Source organism: Capsicum annuum, chromosome 2 (assembly GCF_002878395.1).
Source record: "Capsicum annuum cultivar UCD-10X-F1 chromosome 2, UCD10Xv1.1, whole genome shotgun sequence".
Taxonomy (NCBI): Eukaryota; Viridiplantae; Streptophyta; class Magnoliopsida; order Solanales; family Solanaceae; genus Capsicum; species Capsicum annuum.
This window is the reverse complement of record NC_061112.1, coordinates 120,404,556-120,423,713: the sequence shown is the minus strand read 5'-3', so window position 1 is coordinate 120,423,713 and position 19,158 is coordinate 120,404,556. Positions and strand designations below refer to the sequence as shown.

The following is a 19,158-nucleotide window of genomic DNA, read 5'->3' as shown; positions in this document are numbered from 1 at the left end:
AATAGGCCTTTTTTAGGGTTTAATATTGTGTATAGGCTAATTTGTTTTTTTTTTTTTAAATTTACCAAACAACCCCAGAAATTAGATGACGAAACCTGAAAAATTCTAATTTTACATGCTGGCGCACCGCGATGAAATCGCCCCAGCTTACTGGAAACTGGACAATTTGGAATCTGCATGGTGGCGCGACACGGAGCTATCGCGTTGCCACTTTGTTTGCGACCAGGAAGTTTGGCGCGACACGGAGACATCGTGGAGATTCACTAGAAAAAGGATAATTGTGAACTAGGATTTTGGCGCGACGTGTTACTATCGCAGAGAAATACTGGAAATTGACAATTGTCATTTTGGCATGCTCCACGACGCGTTGATGGCTCAGGTGATACATTGTCTTACTAAAAAGGCTCTAACTCTTCGTCTGGGTGTCGGATTTGGGAGAATTTGGTATCGATGGAAAGCTTATTCAATTTACCACATGATAAAAAATGAAAATCTTAAAAATACCACATGTATAAAGTGGATTAATCTTTAAAATAAATCTTTGATATCTTTGGAACGAATTTAAGCTAGGTAGAAGTACGGGGCATTACAATATCACTCCCTAGGGAACATTCGTCCTCGAATAAGACTTATTAGGAGGGGAGGAATGATAATTGAAGTACATACTGAACATGAACCACTGAAACATGATTACATGACTGACATGACAGATAAGTTGATTGTATTATACTGAGCATGCATATCTGATGCATGATTTCATGACTAAACTGATTCATGAATGCATGACTGGTATTTATGATAAACTTAGTTTCTCACAAGGAGAATGCATATCTGATGCATGAATACATGACTGATCTGATGCATGAACACGTGATTGAATATGCAATGGTATTTTATGCCATATTTATAATGGGAATCTGAGCATGAAACTAGTTTATAACTGAAATTCGAACATGAAACTGAATAAGCTTAAGGAAAGCTATAATCTTTGGCTAAGTCTGGATTATCAGAGAAGAGGTGAGGGTACTTGTATCGCATGTCTGCTTCTGACAAGTAGCTCCCTCAACGGACTGATTCCGCCAAAGAAATTTGACTAGAGGGACCTCTTTGTTCCTCAGTCTGCGAATCTAGTAGTCAAGAATTTCGACTGGAATCATTTCCAAAAAGAGGTTGTTCTGAATATCTATGCCCTCAATAGGGACTATGACTATTGGGTCACCTATGCACTTCTTGTGCAAAGAGACAAGGAAAACTGGATGAACTGAGGCTAGATCTGAAAGCAACTCGAGATCATAAGCTACCTTGCCAAAACGACTGAGAATTTTGAAGGGACCGATATATCGGGGACTGAGCTTTCCCTTCTTTCCAAACCTTTTCACTCCCTTCATGGAAGAGATTTTCAAACACACAAAATTTTCTGACCTCTTCTCGAGATCCTTTCTCAACACGCATGAACGGGAATTTGAGAACATGGCTGAGTTTGTAACGTGTGACGTGAACTGGGTATCGTGAACTGAACTGAGCCATTGATTACATGGAATATGGTTGATATTGGAGCTATAGGGTCAACCTATGGGTACCCACAACTCCAAACTGGATTCGTTACGCGAAAAAAAATTAGAGGGTTTAGGGTACGATAGCTCAGGGGTTATATAGCATCTCCCCCTTGGGACATCATGTCCCTAGAAGAATACTGACTTGACTGAGATACTGAGGAAAACTAGGACGATGCACAAGACACCTACAAACTAAATCGAGACTGAATATCTGAGATCTGAAAATGAGACATAATGCATGAAGTGAGCTGATCTTTCAACTACTGGGAATTTTTATCTTGGAATAGATACATTCCTGAGATTTCTGATAGTAGGCCTAGGTGGAAAGATGGGAAACCACACCATATGAACTTGTTTCCTGATTTCTAAACTGAATTACTGGCTGATCAATCTAACTCATACTGAAAACTTATACTTAACTGAAGTACTTCTTCTTCACCTGAGACTACTAAAAATATTTGCATGAGTGTTGAGCATGAATGCCTAAACTTACTAACTTATCTGATTAACTGAATGACTGATAGTAGAATACTAGGTCTGCAAGACAGAACTTTACTTAGTCTTGAATAACTGGATTGCAACTGCAGAGCATTATGCATATGAGATAAGGACTGACTAAGTGATATGAGATACTGAGCATGAATTGAGGGTAACTGTATTATTTAAGAATGCAACACCAAGAGTACAATATGCTTCTAGAACAATCATATAAACTGAGGTACTGGAAGGCTGATAACTGTAAGCTATGGTCAAGTAAACCCAAAACTAAACAGAGTTACCGACCTGATTAGTGGACTAGGACTGGGACTGGGATTATAGATAAGACGGTAATTAAAACTATAACCATAACTAAGACTGTAGTTGGGACTAAATACTGGTTTCTAATAACTAAGGTTTAGACTGGTACTGAAGTACCGAATTCTAAGACTGAACACTAATTACTGAGTACTGAATACTGAAACTGTAATTGAGATGGAAACTAAATTTTTGATAGTTACACGATAGGGGCTGACATAAGTCAAAGATCTAAATGCACACTCACACTCTGTACTTTCCAAACTTCTAAATACAACCTCTTGCTAGCTGTTTACTAGCTCACTAACATGACATTCAAGCCTATCTTCAAACTACACCCTCGTGTAAAACAAACCTGCAGCAATCTTCTCTTAACATATAACATTTACTCTCTCCTATTTAAGCAACTTCCCATCACTACACTATTTTCACAAAGAGAGCTCACTGAAGGGTTAAATCAGGAGGACCTGAAGCATAAATAGGCACTAACCGAACTTGACACTCGACTGAAGCCTGAGGAATAGAATATAAACAACATGGATTCACCAAGAGGTCTAAACTGAGGATATGCATAACATAGTCTGAATTTAACTGATCAGTAGAGGCGTAGCATGAGCCATGGAAATTGAGTATACTGTAAATCATGATATGTGTACATGAGTCATGAGATGCATGATATGAGTTTGGAGTTTTCTGCATTTGTGGAACATGATTTGTATTACTGAGGGGAATAGAACTGAACTCCTTATACTGGGAACTGGAATCGTACATGATTCTATGGAAAGCGTGTGAATATAAGTTGTGTTCATGGAACTGAGATGTGAAGCATGTGCAGCCATCATGCTGACTGAAGTACCAAAATTTACACTGAGATAAGGATGGATCGGGAATTATCTTCCCTTATCTCTTTTCTATACGTACTGGCACTACTACTGGAATTTGAGAGCCTGAATTGGTCACTTGATCTATCATATCCCCTTTAACTATAAGCCGTCATCACAAGTCTGTGAACACTTTACTAAACTCTAAAAATTTGGGACAGTCAAACTCAAAACCAATCTCTATGTTGATTTAGGGATAGTGCGCTTATCATAATAACCGATCCAGGTAAAACTGTCTTTTCTTCTCTTTTTTTTAACTACGACAACAAGAAAATTAAAAGATAAAGGCAGTTTGATGTATGGAGAATATTGCATTGTACCTCAAGATGGTGTAATTAATGTTAGTAGCTTATATTAATGGCTAATTTCATGACTCAAAACATGACCTTTAAATCACATGAAAATAATTCCCACTAGAGACTGAACCTTTTGTTTTTATTAATTTTTTCTTTTCATGATTTGGGTTTGTAGGTTATTGTAATTGCAAGTTTTGAGCTTGGTCTATAAATAAAACTGTACACATGTTTAACAAACACACGAAATGCACGTACAACACACAAATGTACATATGACGCACTAGATGCACATGTAACGCACCAGATGCACGTGTAATGCACACAGATACTAATTATTTTACTCAATATACTTGAGACATTTTACTCAGAGTTGATTTTAGGTCACTAATTCAATTGATTTACCTCACGAATTAGTTATACTCAATTTCTTCTGTGCCTGCTGGACTGATTTTTGGGCCTATTCTATTGCCAAATTATTTGACTTTGGCCCATTTACTAATAGACTTTTCTATGTTTAGAGGTGGAATAATTACACCAGTCAGTGCTAAACAGATAAAAATCATCAACGCTGCATGTTTTTTCATGTGCTTTTACTAATCATTTTATTTGCAGTGGTGTGTCCCCAAGCCGTCGACATCGGATCAAGAACTGAGGAAGAATATCAAGTTCATGTGTGAAGAGCAAAGGATGACCGACTGCTCTTTGATTCAGCCCAAAAGACCTTACTTTAACCCCAACACAGTTATCAACCATTCATCGATAATAATAAATTTGTACTACCAATTAAATTCAAAACCAATCTCTATGTTGGTTTAGGGACAGTGCGCTTATTACAATAACTGATCCAGGTAAAAACTGTCTTTTCTTCTCCTTTTTATTAATTACCACAACAAGAAAATTAAAAGATAAAGGTAGTTTGATGTATGGAGAATCTTGCATTATACCTCACAACGGTGTAATTAATGTAGGTAGCTTATAGTTAATGGCTAATTTCATGACTCAAACACGTGACCTTCAAATCACGAAACCTTTTATTCTTATTAATTTCTTCTTTTTATGTTTTGGGTTTGCAGGCTGTGGTAATTGCAAGTTTTGAGCTTAACCAGTATATATGATTGCGCACATGTTTAACAAATATATATGTGTGTGTGTGTGAGAGAGAGAGAGAGAGACTTATTTTTTAAAAGACATATATGTACTAATTGACACAAAATGCACGTATGATGCACGAGATACACAAGATGCACGTGTGACGCACGAGAAGCATGCAGAAACATACATAAATCTCAAATTTTTATGTGTTCTGACACTTTAACCCATAACTATGTTTAATTACATCATATATATCCCAGATTTTTATAGTTATGATACATCTGTTATACTGTGATACATATAGATTGTGATACATTTAAAGCAGAATTGTTGTTTATTTAAGAAAGTAACGGATTATCTTTTATTTTGTGAAGCAAATCACGCACAATTAGTTACATACTGAATTAATGGGATTCACAAAATCAGCAATACCCCCAATTAACTTTCAAATTTCAAGCAAATCATATATACTGATTTTAGTTATATCAAAAATTTCTTCGTTCTTACTTCTCCAATTTTCTGATTAATTTCAATGGCGATCATAACTGTGTTATTGTGATTCATGAAAAAGTTTCGTACCGAGATTTAATGAATGCTATACCATTGAATGAAAAAGCTTCGTACCGAAATCTGACTAACAAAGGTCTGATTTTATTTGAGTGTTACATATCAGTAAATGATATTTTATTTTAGTGATACATCTTTAAAATATGGGATACATTTTTCTAAATTACCCTGCATTGTTGTTTCATTTTTAGTAAGTTAATGTTTGCGATACTTTTATAAGCATTGACCTATATATCATATGTTGAAAATTATGATTCATACATTTTTTTTGCTTACTGTATTTTGTGTTTTCTTGATAAATTATAATAAAAATTGAGCTACATATTATAGTTTTTTTTATTTTACAGAGAATTGGTGATTTCTTTATTAGTTAATTATTACTTGTGAAACATTCGAAATGCTTAGCTTATATATTGTTCACTTGTAGTTGAACATTAGATTAGCAATAGTGAATCATACTTTTAGTTTATTTGATTTGATTTTATTTGTTGCATTAGCTTAAAAAAGTATGTGATACATCTAAATTTTATGTGATATATTTGATTGTATTTTCTATTAATATCAATATATTCAATATTTATGATATCTTTAGCATACATGATAACATATCTTTAAGTTCAAAATTTCTGATTCATATTTAAAGAGTGCGAGTTAGTGTAAAAGTTGTGAGTTGCATTTAGAGCATATGTGATACATTTAATGTAACTGTCACAAAGTTCTTTGTAGTCGGATCTCTACTGATACCAGATGTATCGTAACGATACATCTGGAAATCAAATGCATCATAAAGAAACATCTGAAAAATACGCCATCACTTTGAAAAAATCATTTATTATACATATTTATTTTGTAATTTTTATCATTCATATTCTATTATGATTAACGTAACTGTACATTAAAAAATATTTTTTAAGTTTGGGAATCAACGAACTACATCTACAGTTTGTGTGAAGAAGGAAGAAAATACATAGTTCGATTGGATAATAGAACATGCAACTATGGTAGAATTCAGCTTGACGAGATACCATGTGTGCACGCTATTGTTGTTTTGAAAAGCAAACATGTAAAAGAAATGAAGTCATATTGTCATGATTACTACAAAAAGAAGACACTAGTCAAAACGTATGAAATGTCACTTTGTCCAATGCTCGACAAACTGGATTGACATGTACTAGTGGAGGTGTTCAAAGATGTGATTTTGCCTCCAAAACATAAAAGACCACCAGAAATACCTAATAAAGGGAGACAAAAGAAAAGTAGTGAAAAGTTTTCATCAATCTCAAATTATTGTGGAAAATGTGGGCGTGACAGTCATAACAGACGCACCTGCAACTACTTTTCAAAAGGGATGTGATATTTTTGTTTGAAATAAAATCTGAAATGTTTATTAAGTTCAATGTTATGAATTCAATAATTTGAGTTAATTTCACAAAAATACGTTTCATGAGTTATCAAATAATTATTTGCAATTGATACATTAAGCGTTTATGAAAGTTATATGGTTCATATTAAATGTTTATGAAAGTTATGTGATTCATATTAAACGTTTATGAAAGTTATATGATTCATATTAAACGTTTATGAAAGCTATGTGATTCGTATTAATAATGCCTGATTTAGTGTTATGACGTTTTAACACATATGGTATGTTAGTAATATTTTTTTTCGGGTGAAAAGCATTTTCCCCCTTAAGTTTACTTTAAAAATCAAACTCTCTCCTCTACTTTGAATAATATGCATTCTCCCCCCTTTTACCTTGACAATGTCTATTTTAACATTGGCATTAGCAATATCTTCATATAGTATACATTATTTATTTTAGTCAAGTATTTATATATATTCTTATTTAAATTTTTTAGTTTAACCTTTTTAATGAACTTGTCACAAAAGCTAATGTTATTTTTTATGATTGTTATTTTATTGAGATAATGTACAAGTATTTTTCGTCTCCCCCAAAAGAAGTACAAAAATATTCTAATACTTGACTGTCTGATCAGCGAAAAATGAGTTTAGGTGGTACTGGGTCCCCCTTAAAATTTAAGTTTGTCATAGCAACTTCACATATACCTTATACCTTATCTCTTATTTACATGCATTAAGTGTGTGTGTATGTAATATATATACATACATACATATATATATATATATATATATATACATACATGCATATATATATATATATATATATATATATACATACATACATATATATATATATATACATACATACATACATACATATGTATAGAGGTACATACATACATATATATATACATGTATATTTATATATATATATATATATATATATATATATATATATGCACATGAGTTTCGATATACTCCCTAGATTCTTTCTTAATTGTCACTTTTCGTTTTTCCAGGTCAACCTACATAAATTTTGACAAATATTTTAAGATATGTTTTTTTCATTTTATTAATATGAAGAAGGATTGAAACTTATGGCATTTTTCATATATTTTCTGATCATCTAAATTTTAAATTTAAATATTAAATTATACATCTTAAAATGTTGGTCAAAGTTCATGCAGGTTGACCTCAAAAAGCAAAATAGTGACAATTAAAAGTGAACAGAGGCAGTATATATTTATAATATAAATAAACTTTTGAATTAATTTAGTATAAAATATATCTCCATTTTTGTTATATGATATTATATTACATGCATTGAAATATGTTTATAAAATTATTTTTATTTGTTATTTTCACTGGTATAAATAGATATTACAGTTTTAATTATTATTAATAAATAAATTTTCATACCATGGTCATTTATTTCATTTAGAACATCACTAACTTATATACTTAATATATGTTTCTCACTTTTTTTGTCTAGAAAATAATTTTTTTTTATTTACAAAAATTTACTATATATATTAAAAATAAAAAATATAATAATTTTAAAGAGGTAAAAAAGATAAATATTAATAGATTAAGGGTAAAATAGGTATTTAAAAAAGACAAGTAGGAAAAAGGGGGAAGAATGCTTATTGTTTAAAGTTGAGGGGGGAGTTTGATTTTTAAAGTAAAGCTGAGGAGGGAAAATGATTTTCACCCTATTTTTTTCATAGTTAAAAAAATGTGATACGTTTTAAACTCCTTAACTAATTTTGAAAAAAAAAAAAAAAGCATAGCATAATTGTGCTTCATATTACTTATATCAAATCTGCAATATATGAATCAGCTACATATGTATTTCACTAACTTGCTTAGTCGTTATGAATCAAACATGTAATAGACAATGACAAATACAATCATAACATAAAACTAACATAATATGGTCAAAAATGATAGGAATGCTTCATTTCATAATCGAAAATGTCATGACAGTAACTGTAAGAATACTTAAAACTAGTAGTCATGAAATATCCGAAAAACTATTTGGTTATATTTCATATTGATATCAATATATATGATATCTTTAGCATACATGACAACATATGTTTAAGTTCAAAATTTTTTATTCATATTTAAATAGTGTGTTTTAGTGTAAAAGTTGTGAGATGCATTTAGATCGTATGTGATACATTTAATGTAACTGTCACAAAGTTGTTTTGCAGAGTTTTGAATCTCTACTCATATCATATGTATCATAATGATACATCTAGAAATCAAATATATCATAAAGATACATCTGAAAAATATGCCATCACTTTGATAGACAATGACAAACACAATCATAACATAAAAATATCATAATATGATCGAAAATGGTAGGAACGTTTCATTTCATAATCGGAAATGTCATGACAGTAACTATAAGAATACTGAAAACTTAAAACTTAAAACTAGTAGTCTTGAATTATCCAGAAAAAACTTAAAACATAACAAACAATCATCAATTTGTCAAACAATAACTACTAGACAACTATGGCTCGACATCTATCATCTTCGTATTCTCTGATGGAATGAAAGTGCATTTAGGCCCAGGCAGATCCCGATTGTAACTAAGATATCCATTAGATGCCTTGTTCACTCCATAATTCCATAACAATGACGTGTATCTGATACGATGCAACCCTGAATTAAACTCTGAAGAAGGTATTGAATCCCATCACTTAAAAACACAGCATATGCCTCAATAAATAATCTAAAATCCCTACAAAATATCTTGATTTTGACCCAAAACTGGTGCTGCGGAAGATTTTGATTCCTTTATCTTTCAGAACTTCTGTAAGTCTGTCTACTACATTGAGCTTGTGAGCACTGTCATATCTTAAGTTGTGGTAAGATCGATTTTTTACAACTAAATTAAAATTTTGCCAAAAACAAATATTGAGAATAACACTAATTAAACAATGATTCATATGTTAAATATATCACCTATTTATAAATGAATCTAAAAATATAATAAGTATAAAAAAAGTTAAGACATATATATCACCAATAATCTAATTGTCAATGTATCACTCTTACATTGTCAAACAAAATGTATCACCAATAATATAACAACAAATGTATCACTAACAGTGTCAACAAAATGTATCACCCATTTATTGATATAACAAATGTATCATTCATATGAATCACCATTACACTCATATAGAGATAACAAACGTATCATTCATATGAATCAATATTATACTATGAAAATGTAATGAAAAATTAACAATTTTATATATGTATCAAGCGCGTTTTTAAAAAAAATATGTATCACCTATATGTATTGCTGACGAATCCAATAGTTGATTTAGTGGAAAATTAAGGATCTGCTCTACTTTTCCTGATCTTCCATTTGCATGTCCAATTCTTAAATTACTCCAGCAAAATCCTTTCTAATATTCTTCATTTTTTCTGGATCATTACGATGCTTTGACCTATTTCCAGAAAAATTTAAAAAAAATGTTGAAATCCGAAAATCTCAAAAAAAAAAAAAAAGAAATTTGTCCCGTTTTTGTATTTGAGCTGATAGTTGAGACTTAGATTTGGGATATTTTAGTGTGTTTTGTTGCTTCTTGTGTTAGTCCCTTCTTCACTAACACTTATAGAGTCTAGATCTAAATTTTGAGTCATTTTCAAGTTATTTTTGAACTTTGAAGGTTGTTGTTTTTTGAGGATTGGTGGCTTGAAAGAGTGTTATTGCAGTTTGTTGTTGAGATTGTGGCTTAAAAGCGTTGTTTTTTTATGTTGTTGTTGAGGGTTGGAGCTTGAAAAATGTGTTTTTGATGTGTGGGATCCAACTTGAACCATAGAACTTGTCACGACCCGATTTCTCAAATCGTGATGGCGCCTACCTTATCCCACCAGTAGGCAAGCCAAACCATAGCCCGGAATGATAGGTAATGGGCTATTAGGCAGAGACAAAATAAAAGATTGCGTATGATAATAAAAACCTCAATAATAGGTGAAAACTAATAAGAAAGCATATGTATTATATCAAAATGAGAGGAGGAAAAAGGACCAGCTATACAAATGAATCCCTCCCAAGACCTGATAAGGTCAGTACTAGAGCCACTACTAACAGGTACCCAGAGTACTAGACAAAAATCTAAAATGTACACAAGTAATCTCGAGTGAAAAAGACTAACTAGGGTAGATACAGGGGGATCAGCCTCGGACGACATTAAGATTACCCTGCTATAAACCAGCACTGAAAGGTAAGAACCATGTCAACGCCGACTGCTAGTACCTGGATCTGCATCAGGAAAAGGATGCAGAAGTGTAGTATGAGTACCAAAAACAACGGGTACTCAGTAGGCATCATCGGTCGACTAAGCTTAATACAGAAAAGGTGTAACTACAATGCAAGGACGCAATCTGAGTTATTACAAAATAGGGATGGAAAGGTAAATAACTACCAAGCTATGCAACAGCTGTAAAGGAATAAACTTGTGCAATACAGAAAAAAATAATGATGCAGTAACAAAAAATAAATCAAACATAACCTAATTGAGCCCCCATAAGCCCACTAGGCACACTGAAGAAGACAATTAACCCAACCATACCCCCATAAGCCGATGGGACACACAAGTGATGAAATTAAACATAAATAATCAGATGCCGAACTCGAACCGGAACTCAGAGTAACCCCAACTATAATCAAATGCCGGACTCAAATCCGAGCTCATAGTATCATAATAATCAATTGCCGGACTCGAACCGACACTTATAGTAACCATAACCCACCGATAATATTAAAATCCATATCATAACAATATAAATGTCTAAATAATCATTCATTAATCTTAATTAAAAAGGGATAAATTCAAGTTTTTGCAATTTAGTTTCACGTTCTAAAGTAATAGATGCTATGTTATGCTAAAAGATAATTTTTCAATATTTACTAGAATGGGACCCTAATCCGAATAAATAAGACAGTTTATATAAATCCAATAATATGCATCTACAAGTATTTATTCAAAACTAGCATAATAGTTCACAATTTCGGTATATAAGCTCAATCTAAAAGTAGGTAAACCTAGCCTACCTGGACGCCAAAGCTAGAATATCTGTCCGCGAAACCTCCGAATAATACTAGTAGAACCCGAGCTTGAAATAATTGATTCGGATAATTAATCTTTAATTTAATGCTCAAATGATGCCAAATTATTTTAACCCATAAACTGATACTACCGAAAATATATATATATATAAATATATATATATATATAAATATATATATATATATAAATATATATATATATATATATATATATGCGCGGTATATGATTACATATAAGAATACTAGTACTAGATTTGCCTTTTTGGTTAAAAAAAAAAGATTTTCTCTCTTTATGGAAAGACACTACCAAGTATGTATATATAAAGATGTATAAGAAAAAAGATAGGACTTAATCAAGTGGCACATGTATGGCTGTCACCAAGTAAAATGTTGCTATCCACATATCAATTTCCATGTGTGGTGGTCAAAAACCACAAGTGATGATTTTCTACACTGCGTAGATATATTCGGGTATTGCCTAAATTTGTGGTAAAGTAATTATAATATTTTGAATATACAATATTTAATAGAAAATTATTTCTAACAAAACCTATATTATATAATAATAATATTTTAATATTTTTAAATTTACTATCTCCGCATAAAATATTAATAAATCACAAAAAAAAATTATTATAAAATAATGTAAATATATCATCACTTAAAGAATGTTATCAATATCGAAAATATTCTAGAAAGGTACTAATTTATATTTTTACCAAATGCCAAATTAAATTAAATAATCCACGATACATTTAAATAATACTAAAACTATATGAAAATACAGAGAAATGGCCGTAAGGGTCATTACAACATCCACTACTAAAAGGACTTTCGCACGCGAAAGTAAAAGATAAGGCCATACCTGAAGGCTCAAACAGGTAGGGATACTAGGCGCGCATATCACGCTCGATCTCCCAGGTAGCCTCCTCAACTGGACGGTGACGCCACTGAACCTTAACTACCGAAATATCCTTGGAGCGCAATCGTCTAACATCCCTCACCAAAATAGACGTTGGCTCCTCTACAAACGTCATTCCCTCGTCCAACTGAACTGAGTCCCACTGAAGTACGTGTGACTCATCTGGGATATACTGCCGCAACATAAATACATGAAACACCGGGTGAATGGCTGAGAAGGCAGGTGGCAATGCCAACATATAAGCTACCTCCCCAACTCCCTGTAGGATGTCAAAAGGTCCAATATATCTAGGGCTAAGCTTGCCCCTCCTCCCGAACCCCATCATGCCTTTCATGGGTGATACTCGCAGGAAGACCCTATCACCAACTCTGAAACTCAATGGACGATGTCTGCGATCAGCATAACTCCTTTGTCTGCTCTGAGCTGCTCGTAGCATATCCTGAATCACTCAAACATGATCTAACGAATCACGAAGCAAATCTGTTCCACGAGGTCTAGCCTTAGAAGTCTCAAACCAACCAACAGGAGATCGATATCTCCTACCATACAATGCCTCAAAAGGGGCAATTTGAATACTCAAGTGAAAGCTGTTATTATAAGCAAACTCTGCCAAAGGTAGAAACTGGTCCCACTGACCCCCAAAATCCAACACACATGCGCGGAGTATATCCTCTAGAACCTAGATAGTCCGCTCTGACTTCCCATCAGTCTGGGGATGAAAGGCTGTACTAAAGTCAACCTGGGTCCCAACTCCTCCTGAAATACCCTCCAAAAGCTAGAAGTGAACTGAGAGCCTCGATCGGAAATAATGGACACAGGGACCCCATGTAGGCGAACCCCCTCGTGAATGTAAACACGAGCTAACATCTTGGCACTGTAGAAAACTCGAATGGGGATAAAATATGCAGACTTGTCCAATCGATCCACGATGACTCAAATGCTATCAAAATAATGCGATGTACGAGGCAATCCACCTACGAAATCTATAGTAACTTGCTCCCATTTCCACTCGAGAATGGGTAGCTGCAGAAGCAATCCACTAGGTCTCTAATGCTCAACCTTTACTTGCTGACAACAAAGACATCGAGCCACAAACCCTACTATATCACTTCGCATACCACTCCACCAATAATGTTGCCTCAAATCCCTATACATCTTAGCTGTCTCGGGGTGAATAGAGTATCTGGAGCTATGAGCCTCACGAAGAATCAACTGGATCAAATCTCCAACCTTTGGAACACAAATACGATCGTCAAACCTCAAGACTCCCTCAGAATCTAGGGTAGCCCGCTGAGACTCACCCCTCAACATCTGCTCTCGAAGGCTGCGAAGCCTGTCATCCTCGAACTGACGTCTCTGAATCTTCTCCAACAAGGTAGATCTAGCCTCAACACTAGCAATGATTCTCCGAGGGTCAGAAATATCTAAACGAACCATCATGTTAGCTAAGGACTGAATGTCCAAAGCCAACGGCCACTGAGAATCTGAAATGAAAGCTAAGCTACCCATACTTACTGACTTCAAACTCAAGGCATCCACTACCATATTCGTCTTGCCCGGATGGTAGAGAATAGAGATATCATAGTCTTTCAGCAACTCAATCCACCTGCGCTGCCTCGAATTAAGCTCCTTCTGGGTCATAATATACTAAAGACTACGGTGATCAACAAATATCTCACAGCGGGCCCCATACAAATAATGCCTCCAAATCCTAAGCGCAAATACTACCGCTGCCAACTCTAAGTCATAAGTGGGGTAGTTGCGCTCATGCACGTTCAACTGCCTTGATGCATATGCAATAACACGGCCACGCTGCATCAAAACACACCTCAACCCAACACCAGATGCATCGGAATAAACAGTAAAACCCTTGCCCTCGACAAGAAGAGTCAAAATAGAAGCTAAAGTAAGCAAATTTTTGAGCTTCATAAAGCTTGCCTCACAACTCGCAGACCACTGAAACAGAACCTCCTTCCTAGTCAATCTAGTCATAGGGGCTGCAATAGAAGAAAAAACTTCAATGAACCGCCTGTAGTAACCTGCCAACCTAATAAAGATGCGAACCTCAGAAGGTAACGTACGCCTAGCCCAACTACGAATAGCCTCAATCTTGGTTGGGTCCACCATAATACCGTCCTTGGACACTACGTGCCCTAAGAAAGCTAGAGACTCAAGCCAAAACTCACATTTTGAGAACTTGGCATAAATCCTGTGGTCTCTCAAAGTGCGAAGTATAGTATTCAAATGCTACTCGTGCTCCTCTTTACTCCTCGAATATACCAGAATGTCATCAATAAATACTATCACAAAGGAGTCCAAATATGGCATGAACACGTGATTCATCAGATCTATAAAAGCTGCTGGAGCATTGGTCAACCCAAAAGACATCACCAAGAACTCACAATGACCATAACGACTCCTGAAGGTTGTCTTAGGGATGTCCGCAGCCCTAACTCTCAATTGATGGTAACCGAAACTCAAATCAATCTTAGAAAACACCGCCGCACCTTGAAGCTGATCAAACAAATCATCGATGTGAGGCATAGGATACTTATTCTTCACAGTAGCCTTATTCAACTGCCTGTAGTCGATACACATACGCAAGGAGCCATCTTTCTTCTTCACAAACAAAACTGGAGCACCCCAAAGAGATACACTCGATCTGATAAATCCCTTACCCAGAAGATCCTAAAGTTGACTATCCATCTCTTTCAACTCAGCAGGAGCCATACAATACGGAGCCATAGAAATAGGTCGGGTACCAGGCTCGAGATCAATAATAAACTCTATATCACGCTCAGGAGGAAGGCCAGGTAGGTCGATCGGAAATACATCAGAAAACTCGCGAACAACAGGGACGGAGTCAAGTGGGGAACTCTCAATACTAACATCCCATATATATGCAAGAAAAGACTCACAACCCCTCGATATCAGTCTCCTAGCCCGAATGTATGAAATAATCCCCATCGGTGTGCGGCTAACAGAACCCTGCCACACAACTGGGGGTACTCCAAGCAAAGATAAGGTAACGGTCTTAGCAAAATAATACAAGACCGTACGGTAAGGAGACAACCAATTCATGCCTAGAATCACGTCAAAATCTACCATATCTAGGACAATAAGGTCAATATGAGTATTAAACTCCCGAATAGTAACCAAACAAGATCTATATACCCAATCCACTACTAAAGAGTCACCCACTGGGGCAGCCACACGTAACAGCATAGATAAAGACTTCAAACATAAACCCAGTCGCGATGCAAAATAAGTAGAACTATATAAAAAGGTGGAACCGGGATCAAAAAAAGCATAAGCTGACTGATGGAACACGGAAATCGTACCTGTGATCACAGTATCCGAAGCCTCAGCCCCTGATCTACTTGGAACTGCATACAAATTACCCTGTCCACTACTAGACTGGGTATCTGCCCTACCTCCCTGCAGACCACCTCTAGAACCCTGAGAACCACCTCTATGACACTGTATACCACCCCTACCTAACGGGGGCACTGATTTGATCGGCTGCACAGCCAGAATTGGAGGCTCAATCATACTACGCCGAGGACACTCACAAGCGAAGTGACCAATAAATTCGCAGTCATAACATGCCCCGGGCACCCTGCTCTGACTAGAAGGTCCAGCGAATCCAGAATGACCACCCCTACTCGACGATCCTGATGAACAACCCTCTGCGGCTGGCTGCTACTCTAACCACTGAAACTACAATAGACTGGCTGACCTCTATCGGATATCTGCAGCGATGCCTTAACTGGCCGACTAGGTTGACCCTGATACTGAGAAGACTGCTGATGAGGGTACCTACTGTGAAATCCTCAGCCTGAGGACTGTGAACCACTCTAACTACCCTGGTAGCATGGTCTCTTATCGCTGCCCCCTTGGGCCTCACGATCCATATCCTCTATGGAATAAACATGCTAGGCTATCTCTGAAAAACACTTCCCTGAAGTCACCAAACTCTATGTAGCTCTACGGAGTGACAATCTCAATCCCCTGATAAAGCATCGAATCCACTCATACTCCGTATCCAGAATCATAGTGGCGTGTCTGGATAACTCATGGAATCTCACCTTATACTCAGCCACTGTCATAGAGCCCTATCTCAATGTGGTAAACTCATCCCAGAGATACTCACGCATGCTACGAGATATATACTTCCCCAAGAAAGCCTCGAAGAACTAAGTCCAAGTCACTGGTGGAGATCCAGCTGGCCTGGAATCAAGATAACCTGCCCACCACCTCCTCACTGCCATGTCGAACTACTAAGAAATAAATTCTACTCCTCGTGCCTCAACCATTCCTAAATTCCGCAACCGTTGCTCGCAACTGGATAGGAACTCATAAGCATCCTCTCCTGGGGTCCCGACAAACCTGGGTGGAGTCAATCTCAAAAATCAATCCAACATCTTCTGCTCCTCTGTAGACATAAGTGGATGGGCTACTACCGGCTGTGGAACTACTGGTGCTGGCAAAACCTCTACCCTAGGTGCCGTTGCCGCAGGCTGTGCCCCTAAATCTATACCACCCTGTCCTGCTGGCTGAACTCTTATGACCGGTGGACCACCAACTAACCCCAATAACTGAACTAATGTATCCCGAATAACCAAAGAAGATATAAATCTGGGTGGAGCCTGGGCTACCCCCTGGCCCACCTGCTGATGTGGCGGAATATTTAGAGCTATCTCAATCCCCAGAGCTATAATAGGATCAGGTGCTGGATCCCTGACCTGATCTCGAATAGGGGTTGCTGCTCTACCCTGCCCCTGATATCTGGGTCAACCTCGACCCCAAGATAAAACTCTAGAAGCGGACCCGCGGTCCTGATCCCCTACTTTTGAACCTCGTGTCCTAGCCATCAGCGTAAAGAGTGAACCAATAAAAAGATTACAACTTAACCAGACTCAACGCATAAATGGATCAAGAAAATGAGATTATTTCCCCTAAAAATGCTCTATAGCCTCTCAAGGATAGGATACAGACGCCTCCATACCGATCTGTGGGACTCTACTAAACATCGACTCCAGTACTAATAAAACCAGTGTGATCTAAGCTCTGATACCAACTTGTCATGACCCGATTTCTCAAATCGTGATGGCGCCTACCTTATCCCACCAGTAGGCAAGCAAAACCATAGCCCGGAATGATAGGTAATGGGCTATTAGGCAGAGACAAAATAAAAGATCGCGTATGATAATAACAACCTCAATAATAGGTGAAAACTAAGAAGAAAGCATATGTATTATATCAAAACGAGAGGAGGAAAAAAGACCAGCTATACAAATAAATCCCTCCCAAGACCTGATAAGGTCAGTACTAGAGTCACTACTAACAGGTACCCAGAGTACTAGACAAAAATCTAAAATGTACACAAGTAGTCTCCAGTGAAAAATACTAACTAGGGTAGATAGAGAAGGATCAGCCTCGGACGACAGTAAGCTCACCCCGCTCTAAACAAGCACTGAAAGGTAAGAACCATGTCAACGCCGACTGCTAGTACCCGAATCTGCATCAGTAAAAAGATGCAGAAGTGTAATATGAGTACCAAAAACAACGGGTACTCAATAGGCATCACCAGCCGACTGAGCTTAATACAGAAAAGGTGTAACTGTAATGCAAGGACGTAATCTGAGTTATTAGTAAATAGAGATGGAAAGCTAAACAACTACCAAGCTATGCAACGGCTGTAAAGGAATAAACTTGTGCAATACAGAAAAAAATAATGATGCAGTAATAACAAATAAATCAAACATAACCTAACTGAGCCCACATAAGCCCGCTAGGCACACTGAAGAAGACAATTAACCCAACCGTACCCCCATAAGCCGGTGGGACACACAAGTGATGAAAGTAAACATAAATAATCAGATGCCGAACTCGAACCGAAACTCAGAGTAACCCCAACTATAATCAAATGCCGGACTCGAACCGGTGCTCATAGTATCATAATAATCAATTGCCGGACTCGAACCAGAACTCATAGTAATCATAATAATCAATTGCCGGACTCGAACCGGAACTTATAGTAACCATAACCCACCGATAATATTAAAATCCATATCATAACAATATAAATGTCTAAATAATCATTCATTAATCTTAATTAAAAAGGGATAAATTCAAGGTCTTGCAATTTAGCTTCACGTTCTAAAGTAATAGATGCTATATTATCCTAAAAGATAATTTTTCAATATTTACTAGAACGAGGCCCTAATCCAAATAAATAATACAGTTTATATAAATCAAATAATATGCATCTACAAGTATTTATTCAAAGCTAGCATAATAGTTCACGATTTCGGTATATAAGCTCAATCTAAAAGTAGGTAAACCTAGCCTACCTGGACGCCAAAGCTAGAATATCTGTCCGCGAAACCTCCGAATAATACTAGTAGAACCCGAGCTTGAAATAATTGATTCGGATAATTAATCTTTAATTTGATGCTCAAATGATGCCAAATTATTTTAGCCCATAAACTGATACTACCGAAAATATAAGAATACTAGTACTAGATTTGCCTTTTTGTTTAAAAAAAAGATTTTCTCTCTTTATGGAAAGACACTACCAAGTATG

At 35.9% G+C, this 19,158-nt stretch overlaps 1 long non-coding RNA gene across 1 annotated transcript; it reads right to left on the bottom strand.

The window, feature by feature from the left end:
• Nucleotides 1–10,548: 10,548 nt before the first annotated feature.
• Nucleotides 10,549–11,905, bottom strand: LOC124895974. The gene is made up of 2 exons (XR_007052269.1): nt 11,633–11,905; nt 10,549–10,840 (listed from the first exon to the last, which is right to left on the bottom strand). It is a non-coding gene; the product is annotated as an uncharacterized LOC124895974 (long non-coding RNA).
• Between the last annotated feature and the right edge of the window lie 7,253 nt (nt 11,906–19,158).